The sequence below is a fragment of the Cariama cristata genome, unplaced genomic scaffold, assembly GCF_000690535.1.
Source record: "Cariama cristata isolate BGI_N322 unplaced genomic scaffold, ASM69053v1 scaffold4951, whole genome shotgun sequence".
Taxonomy (NCBI): domain Eukaryota; kingdom Metazoa; phylum Chordata; class Aves; order Cariamiformes; family Cariamidae; genus Cariama; species Cariama cristata.
Window position 1 is genome coordinate 8236 of NW_009597399.1, and position 6940 is coordinate 15175.

The window sequence follows — 6940 nt, forward strand, 5'->3', positions numbered from 1 at the left end:
GGAAAAGCAACACCTCCTGAAGTCCACAGCTGGATGCACAAAACATAGCCAGAGCTGCTATTTACATTGCTCTCCTGAAAAAAAGAAAAAGCAACGTGGTACATAGGCTTTTTCCAAAGAGGGGTCCGGGGCAGTAAGGCCTTGAGCTGATCAAGGGCATAATTTTTTCTATCCTATCATTTTTAACTGCGTACTTCAATTCCCATGTCAAATCAGAAGGAATAGGATTTCTGCTTCCTTTAAACCCTGAAGTAACTTCAGGTTACTTTTTACTGTCCCGTGGTCATGTTAGTTTTACCTTTGGTTTATTTCATCGCATGATTTCCATTTAACTCTGATTGTGAGTGGCACTCCAGACACAGCCGTTCATGCCTTGGTCTTGACAACCTTCCACGGATTTATAGTCCGCATACCAGAGTTGTACATTCTCTCTCGTAATGTAAGCTTCCTTGAACCAATGCCATTCTCCAATTTCGCTTTGGAAGGCTGACTTCATACTAGCAACAAGGTGGCCAGAATCAGACACCCATTTTAAGATGCAGCCACACCACGGAGACACTTTCCACCTTGCTCTGCAAAACCTTCACTGCCATGAAGCTGTGGGAATGCGGGGGGGGGGAAGGAGAGGAGATGGGGTGGTGTAGGGTTTGTTAGTAAAGCTCTGCTACTAAGTGGTTGAAATCTAGTTTGTGTGCAAACATTCTTTGGCTTGCCTGTCTCTGCTGACCTACCAACAGCTGTGTTTCTTCTTTGACTAAACACTGGGCTCCAGAGTTTAAGGTCTGGTCTTGCAGACAAGAGACAGAGCACTCGCTTCTGGAAAAAGTCACCTGTTGTGGATGGGAAGGGACAGGTGAAGGGAGCTCAGCTGCAAACCGGAGGACAAAGCGAACTTCTGGCACTCTCAGGGAGCCCCTAAACTAAGCAGCAACACACTGTCCCTGCTGATGCTGAAGAAAGCTTTTGTACTAATTTGGTTACAGATGTCAACTCCAGCCTTTTCTCGTGGCCTTAGACAAAGCTTTCCGACTGCGTTTCTCAGGCCACTTTTAGTTCTTTGCAATAAAATTTGAATCCAGGTTAGTTCGAACAGTTTCAGAAAAGGTTTTTGAGATTCCCCTGAAGTTTGGTGGGTCAGAAAAAACAAGCATATGCCGCTTTTCCACGACAAAGATCCCATGCTGCTTGTTAGGAACAAATCCAGCAGCTAACACAGTTCTGAGCCAAAGCACCGAGAAAAGCATTCAGTCAAATTAAGAGTCCCATGGTGGATCCTGCAAGCCACGTGTGTTTGATTATTTGTTGCAGCAGAATGCGATAATAATGAACCAACAGGAATTTGCATTTAAATAAAGCCAATTGCAAGCCCTTGTATTGGTCGTTTCGGTAGCTGGCGAGCACAGAACGCTTCAGCCTACAAAGGCAACGGGTGCCAGGGCCATTCGCTGTCGGCCGGGCTGTACGCAGCAAGGGCACCGGGCCAGCTTTGCACCCCTGCCTCCAGAGCTACGTGTCCTGCGGGTGTAGGGCCAGGATTTTGGTTTTGTACCAAAGGCAGTTTGAGCCCAACACGTTTCCATCAGGAGAAGGCTGAAGGACACATCACCAGCATCCATTTTAAATGCAAAGGGCATCGACAGTATGTGCGTGTGCCAGGATTTCGGTTTTGTACCAAAGGCAGGTTGAGCCCAACACGTTTCCATCAGAAGGCTGAAGGACACATCACCAGCATCCATTTTAAATGCAAAGGGCATCGACAGTATGTGCGTGTGCTCAAAACCATACACACAGAGAATCTCTGGCGTTTGGATTTGCATTGCATGCACAATCAGGCTCAAACTCCGTCATCACCAAGTAACTCTTCCCAACTATAAACTGGAATATTTTCCTACGAGACAACTGGCGACAGGAGAGAAACTGCATTCTACCCACTTCAGGGAAGTCTGTGTTTATCGATTTTCCACTCCAGCACCTGCTCAGAAGGCATTTTTTGTGACAAACCCCATTACTGAACCGATTGAGTCACCGGGAGAAGCGATAACCAAGCACCGAGCACCTCTGCTCTCTGCCACGAGGTCAGGACTCCCTGGCACTGCCGTGCCTAACGCAGCGAAAGAAGGGGAGAGGGTCGGACACTCCAAACCTGCAGAGCGCCAAGATACCTCAAAGAGCTCAGGGTTATACGGGATAAAGACACCTTTTTTTCCCCCCTCCTTCTTCACCTTACCGGTTTTAGAGGATACCAAACCCTGTATTAAATGCAGAGTTAATCCCTCTATTTTGAAGCAGAGGCAGGCAGCTCAGAGTCACGAACTTGCCTGAATGTGATGACAAGCAGAGAACTCGGCTCTGCGAGCTCCTGTCTCCCGTACGCTCCCTGCTGCTGTCACTTGGACAGCTCAGCACAACCAACTTCAGTGCCAACAGCTTATATAGGATGGCACAGACTTTAGAAATCGCTACTAGAAAAGAAAGCTATTTGCAGGAAGGTGAGACAAAAAATAAAAATCTTGAGTCAACACAAAAGGTAAATGTAGAAATATTAGAAGTACTGCTTTTATAAAGACAAAGCAGAACCTGCTTGTTGCCTGAACCCCATTTATATCTTGTAGCATTGACTCCAAATACTAAGGAAAACTTTGTTCTTATTGTTATAAGAGGAAAGGAAAAATACAAAACCCCAAAAAACAGAGAGAGAGAGAATAAAGGAAGAGTTGCCATGCATGTAACTATGAGGTCTTATCCCACTAACAGGAGTTTTACCAACCACTCCTCAGAAGTTGTCCACCACACATGATCCCCAAGTCACATGCAGAGAAAAGCCTTGCAAGAGTATTTAACCTGTTGAATTCACACACTGGATCTTCAAACTGTGAAAACACAGAAGATGCTTCTTTTGAAAGAAAAAAAAAGAAAAAAGGAAACATGACCTATTCGATATACTGCATTTGGGGTTGCAAAAGCTGCTTCTCATTATTCTATTTTGAAAACAATATAAAGCGTGAACCTTAAGTAACAAAACATCCTTTGCACAGGAAAAATACTGTGGAGTCGATCCAGGCACCTTTCAAAAACAGGTACCAAAACCCCTGCAGGATGTAAAGATCCAATCCTTCCGGGCTGACTCTGAGGCCGCTCTCGTGATGCTGAGGTACAGGGACAGAATTTGACCACATCCAATTCTCTGAAATTAGTTCACATAGGCACTGATACAGATAGTTTTGCCTTTAATGATGAATGATTTTATAATGAAGCAGAAACATATAATGTATTCCATGCAACCAACCTCATTTATTGAAAAGTCCTAATTTTATTGCCTTGTTTAGTAACATGTTTGTTCAACAAACTAATCTTTTTCATGAAGCAAAGCACAACTTTTTCTTATAAATAGTATAAATTATTTTATTTACAGAAACTTGTTACAAAACAAATAGACTATATATTTATTTTTCTTTTAAATATCCAAAGTAATTTTTCTATCCCATGACATTTGTTCATGTACTATACAGCAGCCAACACAGAGTTCAGCTGATCAGATGCTCTTGATTATGTATACAAATTATCAAACTATTCACACATTTTACACAGGAGATTGCTTTTAGAACCAGGCTCAACACCGAGCAAGATGCTTTCAAGGCCTACATTCACATTGACATTATGTAGTGCTCATTTTAAAGTTATCTTTAAAACGTAAAATATCTTGCACAAAAGGTAAAAATGATTATTTTCTGCTGAACAGTGAAACATCCAATAATCTTTCTAAGCCCAATTCCCTCCTCCAGGACAGAATGAGTGAAAGACAAGAGAGAAATTCCTTGGCAAAAGAACTCTTATGGGAAGACAACTGCCTTAGAAATGTCATGTGGAAATCACATCTTTATTTTTTTAATGGTTTTAAGAGGTACTTACTTGTTTTGTTTGTTTGTTTTGTTTTCCTGGAATACGAACTATTTTGAACATTTTCTAAATTATTTCATTTATTAATTAATACCCCCCCCTTCCCAAAATGAAAATGAAGACAGTTAAATAAACTGCTGGTTAAAACCATATTCCAAACCCTTGGCATTATATTAAATATGAGTTATCAATGGGATTGTTCCAAAACAAGGTATTCTAATTAAAAGATTTCATAAAAGTTACCAGCATCATTCGCTTTGTCAACCCATCTCATCCATTTCAGAAAATATATATATATGTATGTGCATATATACACGCACACATACATATATATACGCACACATATATTATATATAGGTGGAAAAAGCAAGCTCCAAAATTTCAACTGAACATTCAAGTCTTTTAAGGAGAAGCTGTCTAAACAGTCCAAGCTTAAAACTAGTTATATCAGGCACTTTCAGTTTTTCCGTTAGTTTTAAACCACATGAGACCCACACAAATGCGCACGCACACACACGCACACAAACACTAAAAAAAGAGAAGCAGTGTGTCACTTAACTAAATGTAGTCTTCTGGGAATCAGGCAACTGATAAGCAATGCCATTATCGACCATGTCGAACCCGACCGCAGGACCCAGGCAATAGTTTGCATGTATCCACTCCCAAGACATGAAAAGGGACACAGCTTTCAAAAAACAGAGGCATCCCTTAAGTTGCAAAGTAGGCATGTTAACTATTGGCTTGGCAGTGAACCACTTCAAATTATAAAAAGGTATTTGCTTTTTTTTTTTAATTAATTAATAAATAAATACTAGATGATCTCAATTGTACCAAAACTGGATATAAGAAAAAAAGACCTGTGCAAAAATACATATTTAAATATGTACAATCAATTAACAAAATATGTCTTCTGAAATAGGGATACTTCAATATTTATAATAGAACAAGAAATTCCAAAATAAAGATACAAAAGTATGTTTTTTTTTTTCTTGTATAATTCTTTGTTCATCATTGCAGCAATTTTTTAGGTTAAGAAAACTGCAGGAGTCATAATGAGAAGTTGGAAAGACTATAAAAACTGTATCTCTTAAATTAATACCAAAAATCTGTCTAGAAACAACCCAGCCACTGCAAATTCCATTTTGCAAGGAAAATTAATTTTAAGCTTCCTTAATTATTTACAGTAAGAACTATGTGACAATAAAAGCTTCAGGAACAATGTTCTGCTTATAACCAAGATCCAAAACATATTATTTAAGCTCAAGGGCAGACAGAATTTATGATGTTCTAACTCTTTACTCCCAATGGCGACACAAGTGACTGCAGACACTGGCTCTGTACGAGCCGCAATCGGGAATTCAGTTTCTAACACGTCTGCATGCTATCGAAGGAGCACAAATTTGCCATTATACTTTCAGATCAACAGAACCTTAAAAAAAAAAAAAGAGAAGAGGAGAGTTCGATCACAAACTCGTTAGCGTTCAATCTTGCCAAATTTTTGTTTCCTTTACCTTTGCGTCTATCAAGAGTCCAATTGCACTTGTGACTGACACTATCCTGAAGTGGAAGCTCTGCCCCAGGGACTTCATCAGAGCGTGGATTTCACTCCAAACGTGCAGGATTTAATACGCTTTGATTTCTCTTCGTGGCATATCGCTTTGGTTCCTTTTACATTAAACCAATTGCAGTTCTAACAATCCTTTCAACAGGGCATATTATTAAATACAAATCCTTTTGTTCCTGAAAAGTTGTCTTTTTTTTTTTTTAAAAGTTTTGCATAATAAGTGTCTCTAGTACGTTGCTTTCTCAATGTGATCTTTTGTATCAATTCAAAGCTAAAGTGTCTGCATAGAGGCTTCTTGTTGGTTTGCTGTATAACAATGATTTCATAGCAAGTTCAGGTTAAACTGAAAGCATTGTTAGGTAAACAACTAAGCAACTGCTACTCAGAGTGGCTTTGGATTCCCTGATGTACTACTTGCCACCAGAACTGGGGAGAAGGCTGGGCTATGCGAACAATTGGACAGGCTCAGATTGTCTCTTCTCAGCAAAAGCTGGTGCCCCTTTAAGGCAGAAAAAAATAGTATCTTCTTCCTTAGGAATTTGTCTTCCTTTACTTCACCCTCTTAATAAAAGTTTAGTCAGTTTTGAGACTTTACCTGATGTTTAAAAACTTAACAAAAATATCCAGACAAATCAAATCATAATACAATAAGCCCTTTAGCTGTATTCACTTTGGAGGTGTTTTGAAGCAAGACAAAATATTTCATAAAAACTGACTGGACTATATAAAACTGTGTAAAGCCCCTTTTATTCATAAAGCCAGGGTAGGCGTGGGATGACTGTGATGCACACATCTGCGCTTTATGGTGAACTCTGCTGTCAAATTGGTGTTTATTCCAGAATTTTGGGGAAAAAAAAAATATATCTTACTGAGTGGTTGAAAGCATAACACGTTAACGATTTAGTTATACAAACAAGGCATAAAGAAACTGACTTCTACTCTTTTTAGAAAATATTTAAATACTTTAAATACTTAGTTTTAAAAAGGCTATTTTTACCAGCTGGAAGGCAAATCCAGCCTAATTGAACCAATTCAGTTGTTATTTTTTTTAAATAACAAAGGCCTATGGTATATAGTATAGGTCAATAAATACGTTCTTTGGGCATATAGTTTTAGAGGTTATTTGCCTTTGTCCGTTTGATGTTTTGGGATTTTTTAAAAAACAAAATTAACTTTCATTTTCTTCTGCAATAAAATCTTATTCAAAAGAATAGAAAATACGTTTTGTATCATGCATGTACGACATTTTTATACTTGTTTTCTGAGCGGCGGCCTCAAACAAGTTTTTCCTGGTTTTTGTTGGGTTTTTTTTGTTTGGGTGTTGTGTTTGTTTTGTTTTGGTTTTTTTTTTGTTTTTTTTTTTTTTTTTTTTTTTTTTTTTTTTTTAAACTCCTGATAGCTTCTTATCCCAAATTACTTGCAAAAGGCTGGGCAAAACACAGACTATTTTTTGAATTGTGCTATTTTTATATTCCATTA